This window comes from Pseudophryne corroboree, chromosome 3 (genome assembly GCF_028390025.1).
Source record: "Pseudophryne corroboree isolate aPseCor3 chromosome 3, aPseCor3.hap2, whole genome shotgun sequence".
Taxonomy (NCBI): Eukaryota; Metazoa; Chordata; class Amphibia; order Anura; family Myobatrachidae; genus Pseudophryne; species Pseudophryne corroboree.
Window position 1 is genome coordinate 331,462,024 of NC_086446.1, and position 25,456 is coordinate 331,487,479.

The window sequence follows — 25,456 nt, forward strand, 5'->3', positions numbered from 1 at the left end:
TTTTGCTTTGGGTGGAAAAGGCCCCAGGTTCATATCCTGGATTAGCCTGTTTTCTCAGGTTCTTTAAAAGTGCTTAGTTCTATTATCTGATAGTATTTCAAAATACTTACAAATGTATTCCAACAGTTTCACTTCCAATTTTATTAGTATACATGAAAAAGCATTACCAGTTTGCTCGTTGGTCTAGGGGTATGATTCTCGCTTAGGGTGCGAGAGGTCCCGGGTTCAAATCCCGGACGAGCCCATCTACTCAGGTTCTTTTAAATCCCATGGTTCCATTATCTTATTGATGTCAAAAGCATCAAGTGAATTTTGCTTTTGCCAATCCATCAAAAAAGTATATACTTATGCATATTTAGTAAACTGTCAACCATTTGGTGGTATATTGGGTATACTGTAGATTCCATTTTGTCTAAGTAACCTTCAGTGGCTTCAAGAAGTCTCATTTTGACAAATAAAAAACTGTCAAAATGAAATAGCTGGTTTTTCTCTTACCTTGCTTTTTTCTAAGAAACAATGAGTGGCTTAAAAGAATAGGCTCTTTTTGACAAACAAAAAGGTCAACAATTAATTGCAGGTTTTTGTTTTTTTTCTTTCTTCTTGGTCTGTATGCTTAAGTTGCACACAGTAAGAGACAAGTCTTAGGTTCCAACTATCATAAAAGTTCAAACTCTATAGGAACCCCTAAATCTTGGCACTGAACTTTCCAAATATGCATACTTGGACAAAAATTTACCTTAAGGAAACATTTTAGCTATGCTACCAATACATTTTTTAATTGTTATGGTATTTTTAAAATGTAACATCTTTTTTTCCAGCGTATTGCATTTTTTTTTATTAAATAATTTGAGTTTTACTTTAAAAATGGTAAAATCTGAATAAGAAATTATTTAGCTTGTGGCTTGTTGGTCTGGGTGTATGATTTTTGCTTTGAGTGGAAAAGGCCCCAGGTTCATATCCTGGATTAGCCTGTTTTGTCAGGTTCTTTAAAAGTGCTTAGTTCTATTATCTGATAGTATTTTAAAATACTTACTAATGTATTCCAACAGTTTCACTTCCAATTTCATTAGTATACATGAAAAATGCATGAACAGTTGGCTTGTTGGTCTAGGGGTATGATTCTCGCTTAGGGTGCGAGAGGTCCCGGATTCAAATCCCGGACGAGCCCATCTTCTCAGATTCTTTTAAATCCCATGGTTCCATTATCTGATTGATGTCAAAAGCATCAAGTGAATTTTGCTTTTGAAAATCCATAAAAAATATATACTTATGCATATTTAGTAAACTGTCAACCATTTGGTGGTATATTGGGTATACTGTAGATTCGATTTTGTCTAAGTAACCTTGAGTGGCTTCAAAGAAGTCTCATTTTGACAAATAAAAAACTATCAAAATGAAATTACAGGTTTTTATCTTACCCTGCTTTTTTCTAAGAAACAATGAGTGGCTTAAAAGAATAGGCTCTTTTTGACAAACAAAAGGGTCAACAATTAATTGCAGGTTTTTGTTTTTTTCTTTCTTCTTGGTCTGTATGCTTAAGTTGCACACAGTATGAGACAAGTCTTAGGTTCAAACTATCAGAAAAGTTCAAACTCTATAGGAACCCCTAAATCTTGGCACTGAACTTTCCAAATATGCATACTTGGACAAAAATGTACCTTAAGGAAACATTTTAGCTATGCTACCAAAACATTTTTAAATTGTTATGGTATTTTTAAAATGTAACATCTTTTTTTCCAGCTTATTGCATTTTTTAATTAAATAATTTGAGTTTTACTTTAAAAATGGTAAAATCTGAATAAGAAATTATTTAGCTTGTGGCTTGTTGGTCTGGGTGTATGATTTTTGCTTTGAGTGGAAAAGGCACCAGGTTCATATCCTGGATAAGCCTGTTTTCTCAGGTTCTTTAAAAGTGTTTAGTTCTATTATCTGATAGTATTTTAAAATACTAATGTATTCCAACAGTTTCACTTCCAATTTCATTAGTATACATGAAAAGCATGAACAGTTGGCTCGTTAATCTAGGGGTATGATTCTTGCTTAGGGTGCGAGCAAGCAAGGGTTCAGATCTCGGACGAGCCCAACTTCTCAAGTTCTTTTAAATCCAATGGTTCCATTATCTGATTGATGTCAAAAGCATCAAGTGAATTTTGCTTTTGCCAATCCATCAAAAAAGTATATACTTAAGCATATTTAGTTAACTGTCAACCATTTGGTGGTATATTGGGTATACTGTAGATTCCACTTTGTCTAAGTAACCTTGAGTGGCTTCAAAGGAGTCTCATTTTGACAAATAAAAAACTATCAAAATGAAATTACAGGTTTTTATCTTACCCTGCTTTTTTCTAAGAAACAATGAGTGGCTTAAAAGAATAGGCTCTTTTTGACAAACAAAAAGGTCAACAATTAATTGCAGGTTTTTGTTTTTTTCTTTCTTCTTGGTCTGTATGCTTAACTTGCACACAGTATGAGACAAGTCTTAGGTTCAAACTATCAGAAAAGTTCAAACTCTATAGGAACCCCTAAATCTTGGCACTGAACTTTCCAAATATGCATACTTGGACAAAAATGTACCTTAAGGAAACATTTTAGCTATGCTACCAAAACATTTTTAAATTGTTATGGTATTTTTAAAATGTAACATCTTTTTTTCCAGCTTATTGCATTTTTTAATTAAATAATTTGAGTTTTACTTTAAAAATGGTAAAATCTGAATAAGAAATTATTTAGCTTGTGGCTTGTTGGTCTGGGTGTATGATTTTTGCTTTGAGTGGAAAAGGCACCAGGTTCATATCCTGGATAAGCCTGTTTTCTCAGGTTCTTTAAAAGTGTTTAGTTCTATTATCTGATAGTATTTTAAAATACTAATGTATTCCAACAGTTTCACTTCCAATTTCATTAGTATACATGAAAAGCATGAACAGTTGGCTCGTTAATCTAGGGGTATGATTCTTGCTTAGGGTGCGAGCAAGCCAGGGTTCAGATCTCGGACGAGCCCAACTTCTCAAGTTCTTTTAAATCCAATGGTTCCATTATCTGATTGATGTCAAAAGCATCAAGTGAATTTTGCTTTTGCCAATCCATCAAAAAAGTATATACTTAAGCATATTTAGTTAACTGTCAACCATTTGGTGGTATATTGGGTATACTGTAGATTCCACTTTGTCTAAGTAACCTTGAGTGGCTTCAAAGGAGTCTCATTTTGACAAATAAAAAACTGTCAAAATGAAATTACAGGTTTTTCTCTTACCTTGCTTTTTTCTAAGAAACAATGAGTGGCTTAAAAGAATAGGCTCTTTTTGACAAACAAAAAGGTCAACAATTAATTGCAGGTTTTTGTTTTTTTCTTTCTTCTTGGTCTGTATGCTTAAGTTGCACACAGTATGAGACTAGTCTTAGGTTCCAACTATAAGAAAAGTTCAAACTCTATAGGAACCCCTAAATCTTGGCACTGAACTTTCCAAATATGCATACTTGGACAAAAATTTACCTTAAGGAAACATTTTAGCTATGCTACCAATACATTTTTAAATTGTTATGGTATTTTTAAAATGTAACATCTTTTTTTCCAGCTTATTGCATTTTTTAATTAAATAATTTGAGTTTTACTTTAAAAATGGTAAAATCTGAATAAGAAATTATTTAGCTTGTGGCTTGTTGGTCTGGGTGTATGATTTTTGCTTTGAGTGGAAAAGGCACCAGGTTCATATCCTGGATTAGCCTGTTTTCTCAGGTTCTTTAAAAGTGCTTAGTTCTAATATCTGATAGTATTTTAAAATACTTACTAATGTATTCCAACAGTTTCACTTCCAATTTCATTAGTATACATGAAAGATGCATGAACAGTTGGCTCGTTGGTCTAGGGGTATGATTCTCGCTTAGGGTGCAAGAGGTCCCGGATTCAAATCCCGGACGAGCCCATATTCTCAGATTCTTTTAAATCCCATGGTTCCATTATCTGATTGATGTCAAAAGCATCAAGTGAATTTTGCTTTTGAAAATCCATAAAAAAAATATACTTATGCATATTTAGTAAACTGTCAACCATTTGGTGGTATATTGGGTATACTGTAGATTCCATTTTGTCTAAGTAACCTTGAGTGGCTTCAAAGAAGTCTCATTTTGACAAATAAAAAACTATCAAAATGAAATTACAGGTTTTTATCTTACCCTACTTTTTTCTAAGAAACAATGAGTGGCTTAAAAGAATAGGCTCTTTTTGACAAACAAAAAGGTCAACAATTAATTGCAGGTTTTTGTTTTTTTCTTTCTTCTTGGTCTGTATGCTTAAGTTGCACACAGTATGAGACAAGTCTTAGGTTCAAACTATCAGAAAAGTTCAAACTCTATAGGAACCCCTAAATCTTGGCACTGAACTTTCCAAATATGCATACTTGGACAAAAATGTACCTTAAGGAAACATTTTAGCTATGCTACCAAAACATTTTTAAATTGTTATGGTATTTTTAAAATGTAACATCTTTTTTTCCAGCTTATTGCATTTTTTAATTAAATAATTTGAGTTTTACTTTAAAAATGGTAAAATCTGAATAAGAAATTATTTAGCTTGTGGCTTGTTGGTCTGGGTGTATGATTTTTGCTTTGAGTGGAAAAGGCACCAGGTTCATATCCTGGATAAGCCTGTTTTCTCAGGTTCTTTAAAAGTGTTTAGTTCTATTATCTGATAGTATTTTAAAATACTAATGTATTCCAGCAGTTTCACTTCCAATTTCATTAGTATACATGAAAAGCATGAGCAGTTGGCTCGTTAGTCTAGGGGTATGATTCTTGCTTAGGGTGCGAGCGAGCCAGGGTTCAGATCTCGGACGAGCCCAACTTCTCAAGTTCTTTTAAATCCAATGGTTCCATTATCTGATTGATGTCAAAAGCATCAAGTGAATTTTGCTTTTGCCAATCCATCAAAAAAGAATATACTTAAGCATATTTAGTTAACTGTCAACCATTTGGTGGTATATTGGGTATACTGTAGATTCCACTTTGTCTAAGTAACCTTGAGTGGCTTCAAAGGAGTCTCATTTTGACAAATAAAAAACTGTCAAAATGAAATTACAGGTTTTTCTCTTACCTTGCTTTTTTCTAAGAAACAATGAGTGGCTTAAAAGAATAGGCTCTTTTTGACAAACAAAAAGGTCAACAATTAATTGCAGGTTTTTGTTTTTTTCTTTCTTCTTGGTCTGTATGCTTAAGTTGCACACAGTATGAGACTAGTCTTAGGTTCCAACTATAAGAAAAGTTCAAACTCTATAGGAACCCCTAAATCTTGGCACTGAACTTTCCAAATATGCATACTTGGACAAAAATTTACCTTAAGGAAACATTTTAGCTATGCTACCAATACATTTTTAAATTGTTATGGTATTTTTAAAATGTAACATCTTTTTTTCCAGCTTATTGCATTTTTTAATTAAATAATTTGAGTTTTACTTTAAAAATGGTAAAATCTGAATAAGAAATTATTTAGCTTGTGGCTTGTTGGTCTGGGTGTATGATTTTTGCTTTGAGTGGAAAAGGCACCAGGTTCATATCCTGGATTAGCCTGTTTTCTCAGGTTCTTTAAAAGTGCTTAGTTCTATTATCTGATTATATTTTAAAATACTTACTAATGTATTCCAACAGTTTCACTTCCAATTTCATTAGTATACATGAAAAATGCTTGAACAGTTGGCTCGTTGGTCTAGGGGTATGATTCTCGCTTAGGGTGTGAGAGGTCCTGGGTTCAAATCCTGGACGAGCCCATCTTCTCAGATTCTTTTAAATCCCATGGTTCCATTATCTGATTGATGTCAAAAGCATCAAGTGAATTTTGCTTTTGAAAATCCATAAAAAAAAAAATACTTATGCATATTTAGTAAACTGTCAACCATTTGGTGGTATATTGGGTATACTGTAGATTCCATTTTGTCTAAGTAATCTTGAGTGGCTTCAAAGGAGTCTCATTTTGACAAATTAAAAACTGTCAAAATGAAATTACAGGTTTTTCTCTTACCTTGCTTTTTTCTAAGAAACAATGAGTGGCTTCAAAGAATAGGCTCTTTTTGACAAACAAAAAGGTCAACAATTAATTGCAGGTTTTTGTTTTTTTCTTTCTTCTTGGTCTGTATGCATAAGTTGCACACAGTATGAGACAAGTCTTAGGTTCCAACTATCATAAAAGTTCAAACTCTATAGGAACCCCTAAATCTTGGAACTGAACTTTCCAAATATGCATACTTGGACAAAAATGTACCTTAAGGAAACATTTTAGCTATGCTACCAATACATTTTTAAATTGTTATGGTATTTTAAAAATGTAACATCTTTTTTTCCAGCTTATTGCATTTTTTAATTAAATAATTTGAGTTTTACTTTAAAAATGGTAAAATCTGAATAAGAAATTATTTAACTTGTGGCTTGTTGGTCTGGGTGTATGATTTTTGCTTTGGGTGCAAAAGGCCCCAGATTCATATCCTGGATAAGCCTGTTTTCTCAGGTTCTTTAAAAGTGCTTAGTTCTATTATCTGATAGTATTTTAAAATACTTACTAATGTATTCCAAAAGTTTCACTTCCAATTTTATTAGTATACATGAAAAAGCATTAACAGTTGGCTCGTTGGTCTAGGGGTATGATTCTCGTTTAGGGCGCGAGAGGTCCCGGGTTCAAATCCTGGACGAGCCCATCTTCTTAGGTTCTTTTAAATCCCATGGTTCCATTATCTTATTGATGTCAAAAGCATCAAGTGAATTTTGCTTTTGCCAATCCATCAAAAAAGTATATACTTATGCATATTTAGTAAACTGTCAACCATTTGGTGGTATATTGGGTATACTGTAGATTCCATTTTGTCTAAGTAACCTTCAGTGGCTTCAAGAAGTCTCATTTTGACAAATAAAAAACTGTCAAAATGAAATTGCAGGTTTTTCTCTTACCTTGCTTTTTTCTAAGAAACAATGAGTGGCTTAAAAGAATAGGCTCTTTTTGACAAACAAAAAGGTCAACAATTAATTGCAGGGTTTTTTTTCTTCTTTCTTCTTGGTCTGTATGCTTAAGTTGCACACAGTATGAGACAAGTCTTAGGTTCCAACTATCAGAAAAGTTAAAACTCTATAGGAACCCCTAAATCTTGGCACTGAACTTTCCGAATATGCATACTTGGACAAAAATTTACCTTAAGGAAACATTTTAGCTATGCTACCAATACATTTTTTAATTGTTATGGTGTTTTTAAAATGTAACATCTTTTTTTCCAGCGTATTGCATTTTTTTTTATTAAATAATTTGAGTTTTACTTTAAAAATGGTTAAAATCTGAATAAGAAATTATTTAGCTTGTGGCTTGTTGGTCTGGGTGTATGATTTTTGCTTTGGGTGGAAAAGGCCCCAGGTTCATATCCTGGATTAGCCTGTTTTCTCAGGTTCTTTAAAATTGCTTAGTTCTATTATCTGATAGTATTTTAAAATACTTACTAATGTATTCCAACATTTTCACTTCCAATTTCATTAGTATACATGAAAAAGCAATGAACAGTTGGCTCGTTGGTCTAGGGGTATGATTCTCGCTTAGGGTGCGAGAGGTCCTGGGTTCAAATCCCGGACGAGCCCATCTTCTCAGATTCTTTTAAATCCCATGGTTCCATTATCTGATTGATGTCAAAAGCATCAAGTGAATTTTGCTTTTGAAAATCCATAAAAAAATATATACTTATGCATATTTAGTAAACTGTCAACCATTTGGTGGTATATTGGGTATACTGTAGATTCCATTTTGTCTAAGTAACCTTGAGTGGCTTCAAGAAGTCTCATTTTGACAAATAAAAAACTGTCAAAATGAAATTGCAGGTTTTTCTCTTACCTTGCTTTTTTCTAAGAAACAATGAGTGGCTTAAAAGAGTAGGCTCTTTTCGACAAACAAAAGGGTCAACAATTAATTGCAGGTTTTTGTTTTTTTTCTTTCTTCTTGGTCTGTATGCTTCAGTTGCACACAGTAAGAGACAAGTCTTAGGTTCCAACTATCAGAAAAGTTCAAACTCTATAGGAACCCCTAAATCTTGGCACTGAACTTTCCAAATATGCATACTTGGACAAAAAGTTACCTTAAGGAAACATTTTAGCTATGCTACCAATACATTTTTAAATTGTTATGGTATTTTTAAAATGTAACTTCTTTTTTTCCAGCGTATTGCATTTTTTTTTATTAAATAATTTGAGTTTTACTTTAAAAATGGTAAAATCTGAATAAGAAATTTTTTAGCTTGTGGCTTGTTGGTCTGGGTGTATGATTTTTGCTTTGGGTGGAAAAGGCCCCAGATTCATATCCTGGATTAGCCTGTTTTCTCAGGTTCTTTAAAAGTGCTTAGTTCTATTATCTGATAGTATTTTAAAATACTTACTAAAGTATTCCAACATTTTCACTTCCAATTTCATTAGTATACATGAAAAATGCATGAACAGTTGGCTCGTTGGTCTAGGGGTATGATTCTCGCTTAGGGTGCGAGAGGTCCCGGACGAGCCCATCGTCTCAGGTTCTTTTAAATCCCATGGTTCCATTATCTGATTGATGTCAAAAGCATCAAGTGAATTTTGCTTTTGAAAATCCATAAAAAAATATATACTTATGCATATTTAGTAAACTGTCAACCATTTGGTGGTATATTGGGTATACTGTAGATTCCATTTTGTCTAAGTAATCTTGAGTGGCTTCAAAGGAGTCTCATTTTGACAAATTAAAAACTGTCAAAATGAAATTACAGGTTTTTCTCTTACCTTGCTTTTTTCTAAGAAACAATGAGTGGCTGAAAAGAATAGGCTCTTTTTGACAAACAAAAAGGTCAACAATTAATTGCAGGTTTTTGTTTTTTTCTTTCTTCTTGGTCTGTATGCATAAGTTGCACACAGTATGAGACAAGTCTTAGGTTCCAACTATCAGAAAAGTTCAAACTCTATAGGAACCCCTAAATCTTGGCACTGAACTTTCCAAATATGCATACTTGGACAAAAATGTACCTTAAGGAAACATTTTAGCTATGCTACCAAAACATTTTTAAATTGTTATGGTATTTTTAAAATGTAACATCTTTTTTTCCAGCTTATTGCATTTTTTTATTAAATAATTTGAGTTTTACTTTAAAAATGGTAAAATCTGAATAAGAAATTATTTAGCTTGTGGCTTGTTGGTCTGGGTGTATGATTTTTGCTTTGAGTGGAAAAGGCACCAGGTTCATATCCTGGATAAGCCTGTTTTCTCAGGTTCTTTAAAAGTGCTTAGTTCTATTATCTGATAGTATTTTAAAATACTAATGTATTCCAACAGTTTCACTTCCAATTTCATTAGTATACATGAAAAGCATGAACAGTTGGCTCGTTAGTCTAGGGGTATGATTCTTGCTTAGGGTGCGAGCGAGCCAGGGTTCAGATCTCGGACGAGCCTAACTTCTCAAGTTCTTTTAAATCCAATGGTTCCATTATCTGATTGATGTCAAAAGCATCAAGTGAATTTTGCTTTTGCCAATCCATCAAAAAAGTATATACTTAAGCATATTTAGTTAACTGTCAACCATTTGGTGGTATATTGGGTATACTGTAGATTCCACTTTGTCTAAGTAACCTTGAGTGGCTTCAAAGGAGTCTCATTTTGACAAATAAAAAACTGTCAAAATGAAATTACAGGTTTTTCTCTTACCTTGCTTTTTTCTAAGAAACAATGAGTGGCTTAAAAGAATAGGCTCTTTTTGACAAACAAAAAGGTCAACAATTAATTGCAGGTTTTTGTTTTTTTCTTTCTTCTTGGTCTGTATGCTTAAGTTGCACACAGTATGAGACTAGTCTTAGGTTCCAACTATCAGAAAAGTTCAAACTCTATAGGAACCCCTAAATCTTGGCACTGAACTTTCCAAATATGCATACTTGGACAAAAATTTACCTTAAGGAAACATTTTAGCTATGCTACCAATACATTTTTAAATTGTTATGGTATGTTTAAAATGTAACATCTTTTTTTCCAGCTTATTGCATTTTTTAATTAAATAATTTGAGTTTTACTTTAAAAATGGTAAAATCTGAATAAGAAATTATTTAACTTGTGGCTTGTTGGTCTGGGTGTATGATTTTTGCTTTGGGTGCAAAAGGCCCCAGATTCATATCCTGGATAAGCCTGTTTTCTCAGGTTCTTTAAAAGTGCTTAGTTCTATTATCTGATAGTATTTTAAAATACTTACTAATGTATTCCAAAAGTTTCACTTCCAATTTTATTAGTATACGTGAAAAAGCATTAACAGTTGGCTCGTTGGTCTAGGGGTATGATTCTCGCTTAGGGCGCGAGAGGTCCCGGGTTCAAATCCTGGACGAGCCCATCTTCTTAGGTTCTTTAAAATCCCATGGTTCCATTGTCTTATTGATGTCAAAAGCATCAAGTGAATTTTGCTTTTGCCAATCCATCAAAAAAGTATATACTTATGCATATTTAGTAAACTGTCAACCATTTGGTGGTATATTGGGTATACTGTAGATTCCATTTTGTCTAAGTAACCTTCAGTGGCTTCAAGAAGTCTCATTTTGACAAATAAAAAACTGTCAAAATGAAATTGCAGGTTTTTCTCTTACCTTGCTTTTTTCTAAGAAACAATGAGTGGCTTAAAAGAATAGGCTCTTTTTGACAAACAAAAAGGTCAACAATTTATGGCAGATTTTTTATTTTTTCTTTCTTCTTGGTCTGTATGCTTAAGTTGCACACAGTATGAGACAAGTCTTAGGTTCCAACTATCATAAAAGTTCAAACTCTATAGGAACCCCTAAATCTTGGCACTGAACTTTCCAAATATGCATACTTGGACAAAAATTTACCTTAAGGAAACATTTTAGCTATGCTACCAATACATTTTTTAATTGTTATGGTGTTTTTAAAATGTAACATCTTTTTTTCCAGCGTATTGCATTTTTTTTTATTAAATAATTTGAGTTTTACTTTAAAAATGGTAAAATCTGAATAAGAAATTATTTAGCTTGTGGCTTGTTGGTCTGAGTGTATGATTTTTGCTTTGGGTGGAAAAGGCCCCAGGTTCATATCCTGGATTAGCCTGTTTTCTCAGGTTCTTTAAAATTGCTTAGTCTATTATCTGATAGTATTTTAAAATACTTACTAATGTATTCCAACAGTTTCACTTCCAATTTCATTAGTATACATGAAAAAGTCATGAACAGTTGGCTCGTTGGTCTAGGGGTATGATTCTCGCTTAGGGTGCGAGAGGTCCCGGGTTCAAATCCCGGACGATCCCATCTTCTCAGATTATTTTAAATCCCATGGTTCCATTAACTGATTGATGTCAAAAGAATCAAGTGAATTTTGCGTTTGAAAATCCATAAAAAAATATATACATATGCATATTTAGTAAACTGTCTACCATTTGGTGGTATATTGGGTATACTGTAGATTCCATTTTGTCTAAGTAATCTTGAGTGGCTTCAAAGAAGTCTCATTTTGACAAATGAAAAACTGTCAAAATGAAATTACAGGTTTTTCTCTTACCTTGCTTTTTTCTAAGAAACAATGAGTGGCTTCAAAGAATAGGCTCTTTTTGACAAACAAAAAGGTCAACAATTAATTGCAGGTTTTTGTTTTTTTCTTTCTTCTTGGTCTGAATGCTTAAGTTGCACACAGTATGAGACAAGTCTTAGGTTCCAACTATCAGAAAAGTTCAAACTCTATAGGAACCCCTAAATCTTGGCACTGAACTTTCCAAATATGCATACTTGGACAAAAATGTACCTTAAGGAAACATTTTAGCTATGCTACCAATACATTTTTAAATTGTTATGGTATTTTTAAAATGTAACATCTTTTTTTCCAGCTTATTGCATTTTTTAATTAAATAATTTGAGTTTTACTTTAAAAATGTTAAAATCTGAATAAGAAATTATTTAACTTGTGGCTTGTTGGTCTGGGTGTATGATTTTTGCTTTGGGTGCAAAAGGCCCCAGATTCATATCCTGGATTAGCCTGTTTTCTCAGGTTCTTTAAAAGTGCTTAGTTCTATTATCTGATAGTATTTTAAAATACTTACTAATGTATTCCAACAGTTTCACTTCCAATTTCATTAGTATACATGAAAAATGCATGAACAGTTGGCTCGTTGGTCTAGGGGTATGATTCTCGCTTAGGGTGCGAGAAGTCCCGGGTTCAAATCCCGGACGAGCTCATCTTCTCAGATTCTTGAAAATCCCATGGTTCCATTATCTGATTGATGTCAAAAGCATCAAGTGAATTTTGCTTTTGAAAATCCATAAAAAATATATACTTATGCATATTTAGTAAACTGTCAACCATTTGGTGGTATATTGGGTATACTGTAGATTCCATTTTGTCTAAGTAACCTTGAGTGGCTTCAAAGAAGTCTCATTTTGACAAATAAAAAACTATCAAAATGAAATTACAGGTTTTTATCTTACCCTGCTTTTTTCTAAGAAACAATGAGTGGCTGAAAAGAATAGGCTCTTTTTGACAAACAAAAAGGTCAACAATTAATTGCAGGTTTTTGTTTTTTTCTTTCTTCTTGGTCTGTATGCTTAAGTTGCACACAGTATGAGACAAGTCTTAGGTTCAAACTATCAGAAAAGTTCAAACTCTATAGGAACCCCTAAATCTTGGCACTGAACTTTCCAAATATGCATACTTGGACAAAAATGTACCTTAAGGAAACATTTTAGCTATGCTACCAATACATTTTTAAATTGTTATGGTATTTTTAAAATGTAACATCTTTTTTTCCAGCTTATTGCATTTTTTAATTAAATAATTTGAGTTTTACTTTAAAAATGGTAAAATCTGAATTAGAAATGATTTAGCTTGTGGCTTGTTGGTCTGGGTGTTTGATTTTTGCTTTGAGTGGAAAAGGCACCAGGTTCATATCCTGGATTAGCCTGTTTTCTCAGGTTCTTTAAAAGTGCTTAGTTCTATTATCTGATAGTATTTTAAAATACTTACTAATGTATTCCAACAGTTTCACTTCCAATTTCATTAGTATACATGAAAAATGCAGGAACAGTTGGCTCGTTGGTCTAGGGGTATGATTCTCGCTTAGGGTGCGAGAGGGCCCGGGTTCAAATCCCGGACGAGCCCATCTTCTCAGATTCTTTTAAATCCCATGGTTCCATTATCTGATTGATGTCAAAAGCATCAAGTAAATTTTGCTTTTGAAAATCCATAAAAAAATATATACTTATGCATATTTAGTAAACTGTCAACCATTTGGTGGTATATTGGGTATACTGTAGATTCCATTTTGTCTAAGTAATCTTGAGTGGCTTCAAAGGAGTCTCATTTTGACAAATTAAAAACTGTCAAAATGAAATTACAGGTTTTTATTTTAATTTGCTTTTTTCTAAGAAACAATGAGTGGCTTCAAAGAATAGGCTCTTTTTGACAAACAAAAAGGTCAACAATTAATTGCAGGTTTTTGTTTTTTTCTTTCTTCTTGGTCTGTATGCTTAAGTTGCACACAGTATGAGACAAGTCTTAGGTTCCAACTATCAGAAAAGATCAAACTCTATAGGAACCCCTAAATCTTGGCACTGAACTTTCCAAATATGCATACTTGGACAAAAATGTACCTTAAGGAAACATTTTAGCTATGCAACCAATACATTTTTAAATTGTTATGGTATTTTTAAAATGTAACATCTTTTTTTCCAGCTTATTGCATTTTTTAATTAAATAATTTGAGTTTTACTTTAAAAATGGTAAAATCTGAATAAGAAATTATTTAGCTTGTGGCTTGTTGGTCTGGGTGTATGATTTTTGCTTTGAGTGGAAAAGGCACCAGGTTCATATCCTGGATTATCCTGTTTTCTCAGGTTCTTTAAAAGTGCTTAGTTCTATTATCTGATAGTATTTTAAAATACTTACTAATGTATTCCAACAGTTTCACTTCCAATTTCATTAGTATACATGAAAGATGCATGAACAGTTGGCTCGTTGGTCTAGGGGTATGATTCTCGCTTAGGGTGCGAGAGGTCTCGGATTCAAATCCCGGACGAGCCCATCTTCTCAGATTCTTTTAAATCCCATGGTTCCATTATCTGATTGATGTCAAAAGCATCAAGTGAATTTTGCTTTTGAAAATCCATAAAAAAAATATACTTATGCATATTTAGTAAACTGTCAACCATTTGGTGGTATATTGGGTATACTGTAGATTCCATTTTGTCTAAGTAACCTTGAGTGGCTTCAAAGAAGTCTCATTTTGACAAATAAAAAACTATCAAAATGAAATTACAGGTTTTTATCTTACCCTGCTTTTTTCTAAGAAACAATGAGTGGCTTAAAAGAATAGGCTCTTTTTGACAAACAAAAAGGTCAACAATTAATTGCAGGGTTTTGTTTTTTTCTTTCTTCTTGGTCTGTATGCTTAAGTTGCACACAGTATGAGACAAGTCTTAGGTTCAAACTATCAGAAAAGTTCAAACTCTATAGGAACCCCTAAATCTTGGCACTGAACTTTCCAAATATGCATACTTGGACAAAAATTTACCTTAAGGAAACATTTTAGCTATGCTACCAAAACATTTTTAAATTGTTATGGTATTTTTAAAATGTAACATCTTTTTTTCCAGCTTATTGCATTTTTTAATTAAATAATTTGAGTTTTACTTTAAAAATGGTAAAATCTGAATAAGAAATTATTTAGCTTGTGGCTTGTTGGTCTGGGTGTATGATTTTTGCTTTGAGTGGAAAAGGCACCAGGTTCATATCCTGGATAAGCCTGTTTTCTCAGGTTCTTTAAAAGTGCTTAGTTCTATTATCTGATAGTATTTTAAAATACTAATGTATTCCAACAGTTTCACTTCCAATTTCATTAGTATACATGAAAAGCATGAACAGTTGGCTCGTTAGTCTAGGGGTATGATTCTCGCTTAGGGTGCGAGAGATCCAGGGTTCAGATCTCGGATGAGCCCAACTTCTCAGGTTCTTTTAAATCCCATGGTTCCATTATCTGATTGATGTCAAAAGCATCAAGTGAATTTTGCTTTTGCCAATCCATCAAAAAAGTATATACTTATGCATATTTAGTAAACTGTCAACCATTTGGTGGTATATTGGGTATTCTGTAGATTCCATTTTGTCTAAGTAATCTTGAGTGGCTTCAAAGAAGTCTCATTTTGACAAATTAAAAACTGTCAAAATGAAATTACAGGTTTTCTCTTACCTATCTTTTTTCTAAGAAACAATGAGTGGCTTAAAAGAATAGGCTATTTTTGACAAACAAAAAGGTCAACAATTAATTGCAGGTTTTTGTTTTTTTCTTTCTTCTTGGTCTGTATGCATAAGTTGCACACAGTATGAGACAAGTCTAAGGTTCCAACTAAATGAAAAGTTCAAACTCTTTAGGAACCCCTAAATCTTGGCACTGAACTTTCCAAATATGCATACTTGGACAAAAATTTACCTTAAGGAAACATTTTAACTATGCTACCAATACATTTTTAAATTGTTATGGTATTTTTAAAATATAACATCTTTTTTCCAGCTTATTGCATTTTTTTATTAAATAATTTGAGTTTTAATTTAAAAATGGTAAAATCTGAATAAGAAATTATTTAGCTTGTGGCTTGTTGGTCTGGGTGTATGATTTTTGCTTTGGGTGCAAAAGGCCCCAGGTTCATATCCTGGATGAGCCTGTTTTCTTAGGTTCTTTAAAAGTGCTTAGTTCTAATATCTGATAGTATTTTAAAATACTTACTAATGTATTCCAACAGGTTCACTTCCAATTTCATTAGTATGCATCAAAATGCATGAACAGTTGGCTCGTTGGTATAGGGGAATGATTCTCGCTTAGGGTGCGAGAGGTCTCGGGTTCAAATCCCGGACGAGTCCATTTTCTCAGGTTCTTTTAAATCCCATGGTTCCATTATCTGATTGATGTCAAAAGCATCAAGTGAATATTGCTTTTGCCAATCCATCAAAAAAGTATATCCTTAAGCATATTTAGTTAACTGTCAACCATTTGGTGGTATATTGGGTATACTGTAGATTCCACTTTGTCTAAGTAACCTTGAGTGGCTTCAAAGAAGTCTCATTTTGACAAATTAAAAACTGTCAAAATGAAATTACAGGTTTTTCTCTTACCTTGCTTTTTTCTAAGAAACAATGAGTGGCTTAAAAGAATAGGCTCTTTTTGACAAACAAAAAGGTCAACAATTAATTGCAGGTTTTTGTTTTTTCTTTCTTCTTGGTCTGTATGCTTAAGTTGCACACAGTATGAGACAAGTCTTAGGTTCCAACTATCAGAAAAGTTCAAACTCTATAGGAACCCCTAAATCTTGGCACTGAACTTTCCAAATATGCATACTTGGACAAAAATTTACCTTAAGGAAACATTTTAGCTATGCTACCAATACATTTTTAAATTGTTATGGTATTTTTAAAATGTAACATCTTTTTTTCCAGCTTATTGCATTTTTTTTTATTAAATAATTTGAGTTTTACTTTAAAAATGGTAAAATCTGAATAAGAAATTATTTAGCTTGTGGCTTGTTGGTCTGGGTGTATGATTTTTGCTTTGAGTGGAAAAGGCACCAGGTTCATATCCTGGATTAGCCTGTTTTCTCAGGTTCTTTAAAAGTGCTTAGTTCTATTATCTGATAGTATTTTAAAATACTTACTAATGTATTCCAACAGTTTCACTTCCAATTTCATTAGTATACATGAAAAATGCATGAACAGTTGGCTCGTTGGTCTAGGGGTATGATTCTCGCTTAGGGTGCGAGAGGTCTTGGGTTCAAATCCCGGACGAGCCCATCTTCTCAGATTCTTTTAAATCCCATGGTTCCATTATCTGATTGATGTCAAAAGCATCAAGTGAATTTTGCTTTTGAAAATCCATAAAAAAATATATACTTATGCATATTTAGTAAACTGTCAACCATTTGGTGGTATATTGGGTATACTGTAGATTCCATTTTGTCTAAGTAATCTTGAGTGGCTTCAAAGGAGTCTCATTTTGACAAATTAAAAACTGTCAAAATGAAATTACAGGTTTTTCTCTTACCTTGCTTTTTTCTAAGAAACAATGAGTTGCTTCAAAGAATAGGCTCTTTTTGACAAACAAAAAGGTCAACAATTAATTGCAGGTTTTTGTTTTTTTCTTTCTTCTTGGTCTGTATGCATAAGTTGCACACAGTATGAGACAAGTCTTAGGTTCCAACTATCAGAAAAGTTTAAACTCTATAGGAACCCCTAAATCTTGGCACTGAACTTTCCAAATATGCATACTTGGACAAAAATTTACCTTAAGGAAACATTTTAGCTATGCTACCAATACATTTTTTAATTGTTATGGTATTTTTAAAATGTAACATCTTTTTTTCCAGCGTATTGCATTTTTTTATTAAATAATTTGAGTTTTACTTTAAAAATGGTAAAATCTGAATAAGAAATTATTTAACTTGTGGCTTGTTGGTCTGGGTGTATGATTTTTGCTTTGGGTGCAAAAGGCCCCAGATTCATATCCTGGATAAGCCTGTTTTCTCAGGTTCTTTAAAAGTGCTTAGTTCTATTATCTGATAGTATTTTAAAATACTTACTAATGTATTCCAACAGTTTCACTTCCAATTTCATAAGTATACATGAAAAATGCATGAACAGTTGGCTCGTTGGTCTAGGAGTATGATTCTCGCTTAGGGTGCGAGAGGTCCCAGGTTCAAATCCCGGACGAGCCCATCTTCTCAGATTCTTTTAAATCCCATGGTTCCATTATCTGATTGATGTCAAAAGCATCAAGAGAATTTTGCTTTTGAAAATCCATACAAAATATATACTTATGCATATTTAGTAAACTGTCAACCATTTGGTGGTATATTGGGTATACTGTAGATTCCATTTTGTCTAAGTAACCTTCAGTGGCTTCAAGAAGTCTCATTTTGACAAATAAAAAACTGTCAAAATGAAATTGCAGGTTTTTCTCTTACCTTGCTTTTTTCTAAGAAACAATGAGTGGCTTTAAAGAATAGGCTCTTTTTGACAAACAAAAAGGTCAACAATTAATTGCAGGTTTTTGTTTTTTTCTTTCTTCTTGGTCTGTATGCATAAGTTGCACACAGTATGAGACAAGTCTTAGGTTCCAACTATCAGAAAAGTTCAAACTCTATAGGAACCCCTAAATCTTGGCACTGAACTTTCCAAATATGCATACTTGGACAAAAATTTACCTTAAGGAAATTTTTAGCTATGCTAATAATACATTTTTTAATTGTTATGGTATTTTTAAAATGTAACATCTTTTTTTCCAGCGTATTGCATTTTTTAATTAAATAATTTGAGTTTTACTTTAAAAATGGTAAAATCTGAATAAGAAATTATTTAGCTTGTGGCTTGTTGGTCTGGGTGTATGATTTTTGCTTTGGGTGCAAAAGGCACCAGGTTCATATCCTGGATTAGCCTGTTTTCTCAGGTTCTTTAAAAGTGCTTAGTTCTATTATCTGATAGTATTTTAAAATACTTACTAATGTATTCCAACAGTTTCACTTCCAATTTTATTAGTATACATGAAATAGCATTAGCAGTTGGCTCATTGGTCTAGGGGTATGATTCTCGCTTAGGGTGCGAGAGGTCCCAGGTTCAAATCCCGGACAAGCACATCTTCTCAGGTTCTTTTAAATCCCATGGTTCCATTATCTTACTGTTGTCAAAAGCATCAAGTGAATTTTGCTTTTGCCAATCCATCAAAAAAGTATATACTTATGCATATTTAGTAAACTGTCAACCATTTGGTGGTATATTGGGTATACTGTAGATTCCATTTTGTCTAAGTAACCTTGAGTGGCTTCAAGAAGTCTCATTTTGACAAATAAAAAACTGTCAAAATGAAATTGCAGGTTTTTCTCTTACCTTGCTTTTTTCTAAGAAACAATGAGTGGTTTAAAAGAATAGGCTCTTTTTGACAAACAAAAAGGTCAACAATTAATTGCAGGTTTTTGTTTTTTTTCTTTCTTCTTGGTCTGTATGCTTAAGTTGCACACAGTAAGAGACAAGTCTTAGGTTCCAACTATCATAAAAGTTCAAACTCTATAGGAACCCCTAAATCTTGGCACTGAACTTTCCAAATATGCATACTTGGACAAAAATTTACCTTAAGGAAATTTTTAGCTATGCTAATAATACATTTTTTAATTGTTATGGTATTTTTAAAATGTAACATCTTTTTTTCCAGCGTATTGCATTTTTTAATTAAATAATTTGAGTTTTACTTTAAAAATGGTAAAATCTGAATAAGAAATTATTTAGCTTGTGGCTTGTTGGTCTGGGTGTATGATTTTTGCTTTGAGTGGAAAAGGCACCAGGTTCATATCCTGGATTAGCCTGTTTTCTCAGGTTCTTTAAAAGTGCTTAGTTCTATTATCTGATAGTATTTTAAAATACTTACTAATGTATTCCAACAGTTTCACTTCCAATTTTATTAGTATACATGAAATAGCATTAGCAGTTGGCTCATTGGTCTAGGGGTATGATTCTCGCTTAGGGTGCGAGAGGTCCCAGGTTCAAATCCCGGACAAGCACATCTTCTCAGGTTCTTTTAAATCCCATGGTTCCATTATCTTACTGTTGTCAAAAGCATCAAGTGAATTTTGCTTTTGCCAATCCATCAAAAAAGTATATACTTATGCATATTTAGTAAACTGTCAACCATTTGGTGGTATATTGGGTATACTGTAGATTCCATTTTGTCTAAGTAACCTTGAGTGGCTTCAAGAAGTCTCATTTTGACAAATAAAAAACTGTCAAAATGAAATTGCAGGTTTTTCTCTTACCTTGCTTTTTTCTAAGAAACAATGAGTGGTTTAAAAGAATAGGCTCTTTTTGACAAACAAAAAGGTCAACAATTAATTGCAGGTTTTTTTTTTTTCTTTCTTCTTGGTCTGTATGCTTAAGTTGCACACAGTAAGAGACAAGTCTTAGGTTCCAACTATCATAAAAGTTCAAACTCTATAGGAACCCCTAAATCTTGGCACTGAACTTTCCAAATATGCATACTTGGACAAAAATGTACCTTAAGGAAACATTTTAGCTATGCTACCAATACATTTTTAAATTGTTATGGTATTTTTAAAATGTAACTTCTTTTTTTCCAGCGTATTGCATTTTTTTTATTAAATAATTTGAGTTTTACTTTAAAAATGGTAAAATCTGAATAAGAAATTATTTAGCTTGTGGCTTGTTGGTCTGGGTGTATGATTTTTGCTTTGAGTGGAAAAGGCCCCAGGTTCATATCCTGGATTAGCCTGTTTTCTCAGGTTCTTTAAAAGTGCTTAGTTCTATTATCTGATAGTATTTTAACATACTTACTAATGTATTCCAACAGTTTCACTTCCAATTTCATTAGTATACATGAAAAAGGCATGAACAGTTGGCTCGTTGGTCTAGGGGTATGATTCTCACTTAGGGTGCGAGAGGTCCTGGGTTCATATCCCCGACGAGCCCATCTTCTCAGATTCTTTTAAATCCCATGGTTCCATTATCTGATTGATGTCAAAAGCATCAAGTGAATTTTGCTTTTGAAAATCCATAAAAAATATATACTTATGCATATTTAGTAAACTGTCAACCATTTGGTGGTATATTGGGTATACTGTAGATTCCATTTTGTCTAAGTAATCTTGAGTGGCTTCAAAGAAGTCTCATTTTGACAAATTAAAAACTGTCAAAATGAAATTACAGGTTTTTCTCTTACCTTGCTTTTTTCTAAGAAACAATGAGTGGCTTCAAAGAATAGGCTCTTTTTGACAAACAAAAAGGTCAACAATTAATTGCAGGTTTTTGTTTTTTTCTTTCTTCTTGGTCTGTATGCATAAGTTGCACACAGTATGAGACAAGTCTTAGGTTCCAACTATCATAAAAGTTCAAACTCTATAGGAACCCCTAAATCTTGGCACTGAACTTTCCAAATATGCATACTTGGACAAAAATTTACCTTAAGGAAACATTTTAGCTATGCTACCAATACATTTTTAAATTGTTATGGTATTTTTAAAATGTAACTTCTTTTTTTCCAGCGTATTGCATTTTTTTAATTAAATAATTTGAGTTTTACTTTAAAAATGGTAAAATCTGAATAAGAAATTATTTAGCTTGTGGCTTGTTGGTCTGGGTGTATGATTTTTGCTTTGGGTGGAAAAGGCCCAAGGTTCATATCCTGGATTAGCCTGTTTTCTCAGGTTCTTTAAAAGTGCTTAGTTCTATTATCTGATAGTATTTTAAAATACTTACTAATGTATTCCATAAGGTTCACTTCCAATTTCATTAGTATGCATCAAAATGCATGAACAGTTGTCTCGTTGGTCTAGGGGTATGATTCTCGCTTAGGGTGCGAGAGGTCCCGTGTTCAAATCCCGGACGAGCTCAAGTTCTTTTAAATCCCATGGTTCCATTATCTGATTTATGTCAAAAGCATCAAGTGAATTTTGCTTTTGAAAATCCATAAAAAAATATATACTTATGCATATTTAGTAAACTGTCAACCATTTGGTGGTATATTTGGTATACTGTAGATTCCATTTTGTCTAAGTAACCTTGAGTGGCTTCAAGAAGTCTCATTTTGACAAATAAAAAACTGTCAAAATGAAATTGCAGGCTTTTATCTTACCTTGCTTTTTTCTAAGAAACAATGAGTGGCTTAAAAGAATAGGCTCTTTTTGACAAACAAAAAGGTCAACAATTAATTGCAGGTTTTTTTTTTTTTTCTTTCTTCTTGGTCTGTATGCTTAAGTTGCACACAGTAAGAGACAAGTCTTAGGTTCCAACTATCAGAAAAGTTCAAACTCTATAGGAACCCCTAAATCTTGGCACTGAACTTTCCAAATATGCATACTTAGACAAAAATTTACCTTACGGAAACATTTTAGCTATGCTACCAATACATTTTTAAATTGTTATGGTATTTTTAAAATGTAACATCTTTTTTTCCAGCTTATTGCATTTTTTAATTAAATAATTTGAGTTTTACTTTAAAAATGGTAAAATCTGAATAAGAAATTATTTAGCTTGTGGCTTGTTGGTCTGGGTGTATGATTTTTGCTTTGAGTGGAAAAGGCACCAGGTTCATATCCTGGATTAGCCTGTTTTCTCAGGTTCTTTAAAAGTGCTTAGTTCTATTATCTGATAGTATTTTAAAATACTTACTAATGTATTCCAACAGTTTCACTTCCAATTTCATTAGTATACATGAAAGATGCATGAACAGTTGGCTCGTTGGTCTAGGGGTATGATTCTCGCTTAGGGTGCGAGAGGTCCCGGATTCAAATCCCGGACGAGCCCATCTTCTCAGATTCTTTTAAATCCCATGGTTCCATTATCTGATTGATGTCAAAAGCATCAAGTGAATTTTGCTTTTGAAAATCCATAAAAAAATATATACTTATGCATATTTAGTAAACTGTCAACCATTTGGTGGTATATTGGGTATACTGTAGATTCCATTTTGTCTAAGTAACCTTGAGTGGCTTCAAAGAAGTCTCATTTTGACAAATAAAAAACTATCAAAATGAAATTACAGGTTTTTATCTTACCCTGCTTTTTTCTAAGAAACAATGAGTGGCTTAAAAGAATAGTCTCTTTTTGACAAACAAAAAGGTCAACAATTAATTGCAGGTTTTTGTTTTTTTCTTTCTTCTTGGTCTGTATGCTTAAGTTGCACACAGTATGAGACAAGTCTTAGGTTCAAACTATCAGAAAAGTTCAAACTCTATAGGAACCCCTAAATCTTGGCACTGAACTTTCCAAATATGCATACTTGGACAAAAATGTACCTTAAGGAAACATTTTAGCTATGCTACCAAAACATTTTTAAATTGTTATGGTATTTTTAAAATGTAACATCTTTTTTTCCAGCTTATTGCATTTTTTAATTAAATAATTTGAGTTTTACTTTAAAAATGGTAAAATCTGAATAAGAAATGATTTAGCTTGTGGCTTGTTGGTCTGGGTGTATGATTTTTGCTTTGAGTGGAAAAGGCACCAGGTTCATATCCTGGATAAGCCTGTTTTCTCAGGTTCTTTAAAAGTGTTTAGTTCTATTATCTGATAGTATTTTAAAATACTAATGTATTCCAACAGTTTCACTTCCAATTTCATTAGTATACATGAAAAGCATGAACAGTTGGCTCGTTAATCTAGGGGTATGATTCTTGCTTAGGGTGCGAGCAAGCCAGGGTTCAGATCTCGGACGAGCCCAACTTCTCAAGTTCTTTTAAATCCAATGGTTCCATTATCTGATTGATGTCAAAAGCATCAAGTGAATTTTGCTTTTGCCAATCCATCAAAAAAGTATATACTTAAGCATATTTAGTTAACTGTCAACCATTTGGTGGTATATTGGGTATACTGTAGATTCCACTTTGTCTAAGTAACCTTGAGTGGCTTCAAAGGAGTCTCATTTTGACAAATAAAAAACTGTCAAAATGAAATTACAGGTTTTTCTCTTACCTTGCTTTTTTCTAAGAAACAATGAGTGGCTTAAAAGAATAGGCTCTTTTTGACAAACAAAAAGGTCAACAATTAATTGCAGGTTTTTGTTTTTTTCTTTCTTCTTGGTCTGTATGCTTAAGTTGCACACAGTATGAGACTAGTCTTAGGTTCCAACTATAAGAAAAGTTCAAACTCTATAGGAACCCCTAAATCTTGGCACTGAACTTTCCAAATATGCATACTTGGACAAAAATTTACCTTAAGGAAACATTTTAGCTATGCTACCAATACATTTTTAAATTGTTATGGTATTTTTAAAATGTAACATCTTTTTTTCCAGCTTATTGCATTTTTTAATTAAATAATTTGAGTTTTACTTTAAAAATGGTAAAATCTGAATAAGAAATTATTTAGCTTGTGGCTTGTTGGTCTGGGTGTATGATTTTTGCTTTGAGTGGAAAAGGCACCAGGTTCATATCCTGGATTAGCCTGTTTTCTCAGGTTCTTTAAAAGTGCTTAGTTCTATTATCTGATAGTATTTTAAAATACTTACTAATGTATTCCAACAGTTTCACTTCCAATTTCATTAGTATACATGAAAGATGCATGAACAGTTGGCTCGTTGGTCTAGGGGTATGATTCTCGCTTAGGGTGCAAGAGGTCCCGGATTCAAATCCCGGACGAGCCCATATTCTCAGATTCTTTTAAATCCCATGGTTCCATTATCTGATTGATGTCAAAAGCATCAAGTGAATTTTGCTTTTGAAAATCCATAAAAAAATATATACTTATGCATATTTAGTAAACTGTCAACCATTTGGTGGTATATTGGGTATACTGTAGATTCCATTTTGTCTAAGTAACCTTGAGTGGCTTCAAAGAAGTCTCATTTTGACAAATAAAAAACTATCAAAATGAAATTACAGGTTTTTATCTTACCCTGCTTTTTTCTAAGAAACAATGAGTGGCTTAAAAGAATAGTCTCTTTTTGACAAACAAAAAGGTCAACAATTAATTGCAGGTTTTTGTTTTTTTCTTTCTTCTTGGTCTGTATGCTTAAGTTGCACACAGTATGAGACAAGTCTTAGGTTCAAACTATCAGAAAAGTTCAAACTCTATAGGAACCCCTAAATCTTGGCACTGAACTTTCCAAATATGCATACTTGGACAAAAATGTACCTTAAGGAAACATTTTAGCTATGCTACCAAAACATTTTTAAATTGTTATGGTATTTTTAAAATGTAACATCTTTTTTTCCAGCTTATTGCATTTTTTAATTAAATAATTTGAGTTTTACTTTAAAAATGGTAAAATCTGAATAAGAAATGATTTAGCTTGTGGCTTGTTGGTCTGGGTGTATGATTTTTGCTTTGAGTGGAAAAGGCACCAGGTTCATATCCTGGATAAGCCTGTTTTCTCAGGTTCTTTAAAAGTGTTTAGTTCTATTATCTGATAGTATTTTAAAATACTAATGTATTCCAACAGTTTCACTTCCAATTTCATTAGTATACATGAAAAGCATGAACAGTTGGCTCGTTAATCTAGGGGTATGATTCTTGCTTAGGGTGCGAGCAAGCCAGGGTTCAGATCTCGGACGAGCCCAACTTCTCAAGTTCTTTTAAATCCAATGGTTCCATTATCTGATTGATGTCAAAAGCATCAAGTGAATTTTGCTTTTGCCAATCCATCAAAAAAGTATATACTTAAGCATATTTAGTTAACTGTCAACCATTTGGTGGTATATTGGGTATACTGTAGATTCCACTTTGTCTAAGTAACCTTGAGTGGCTTCAAAGGAGTCTCATTTTGACAAATAAAAAACTGTCAAAATGAAATTACAGGTTTTTCTCTTACCTTGCTTTTTTCTAAGAAACAATGAGTGGCTTAAAAGAATAGGCTCTTTTTGACAAACAAAAAGGTCAACAATTAATTGCAGGTTTTTGTTTTTTTCTTTCTTCTTGGTCTGTATGCTTAAGTTGCACACAGTATGAGACTAGTCTTAGGTTCCA

At 32.7% G+C, this 25,456-nt stretch overlaps 11 non-coding genes across 11 annotated transcripts; all 11 read left to right on the forward strand.

Annotated features, from left to right (window-relative positions):
* The first annotated feature begins 172 nt into the window (after positions 1-172).
* On the forward strand, positions 173-246 carry TRNAP-AGG (transfer RNA proline (anticodon AGG)). The gene has a single exon. It is a non-coding gene; the product is annotated as a tRNA-Pro (tRNA).
* Positions 247-1,096: 850 nt separating this feature from the next.
* On the forward strand, positions 1,097-1,168 carry TRNAP-AGG (transfer RNA proline (anticodon AGG)). The gene has a single exon. It is a non-coding gene; the product is annotated as a tRNA-Pro (tRNA).
* A 4,516-nt stretch (positions 1,169-5,684) lies between these two features.
* TRNAP-AGG (transfer RNA proline (anticodon AGG)) lies at positions 5,685-5,756 on the forward strand. Its single transcript has one exon. It is a non-coding gene; the product is annotated as a tRNA-Pro (tRNA).
* Positions 5,757-6,604: 848 nt separating this feature from the next.
* On the forward strand, positions 6,605-6,676 carry TRNAP-AGG (transfer RNA proline (anticodon AGG)). The gene has a single exon. It is a non-coding gene; the product is annotated as a tRNA-Pro (tRNA).
* Positions 6,677-7,527: 851 nt separating this feature from the next.
* TRNAP-AGG (transfer RNA proline (anticodon AGG)) lies at positions 7,528-7,599 on the forward strand. The gene has a single exon. It is a non-coding gene; the product is annotated as a tRNA-Pro (tRNA).
* A 2,674-nt stretch (positions 7,600-10,273) lies between these two features.
* On the forward strand, positions 10,274-10,345 carry TRNAP-AGG (transfer RNA proline (anticodon AGG)). The gene has a single exon. It is a non-coding gene; the product is annotated as a tRNA-Pro (tRNA).
* Positions 10,346-11,195: 850 nt separating this feature from the next.
* Positions 11,196-11,267, forward strand: TRNAP-AGG (transfer RNA proline (anticodon AGG)). The gene has a single exon. It is a non-coding gene; the product is annotated as a tRNA-Pro (tRNA).
* An 849-nt stretch (positions 11,268-12,116) lies between these two features.
* Positions 12,117-12,189, forward strand: TRNAP-AGG (transfer RNA proline (anticodon AGG)). Its single transcript has one exon. It is a non-coding gene; the product is annotated as a tRNA-Pro (tRNA).
* An 847-nt stretch (positions 12,190-13,036) lies between these two features.
* On the forward strand, positions 13,037-13,108 carry TRNAP-AGG (transfer RNA proline (anticodon AGG)). The gene has a single exon. It is a non-coding gene; the product is annotated as a tRNA-Pro (tRNA).
* Positions 13,109-16,713: 3,605 nt separating this feature from the next.
* TRNAP-AGG (transfer RNA proline (anticodon AGG)) lies at positions 16,714-16,785 on the forward strand. The gene has a single exon. It is a non-coding gene; the product is annotated as a tRNA-Pro (tRNA).
* Positions 16,786-22,225: 5,440 nt separating this feature from the next.
* TRNAP-AGG (transfer RNA proline (anticodon AGG)) lies at positions 22,226-22,297 on the forward strand. The gene has a single exon. It is a non-coding gene; the product is annotated as a tRNA-Pro (tRNA).
* Positions 22,298-25,456: the final 3,159 nt, after the last annotated feature.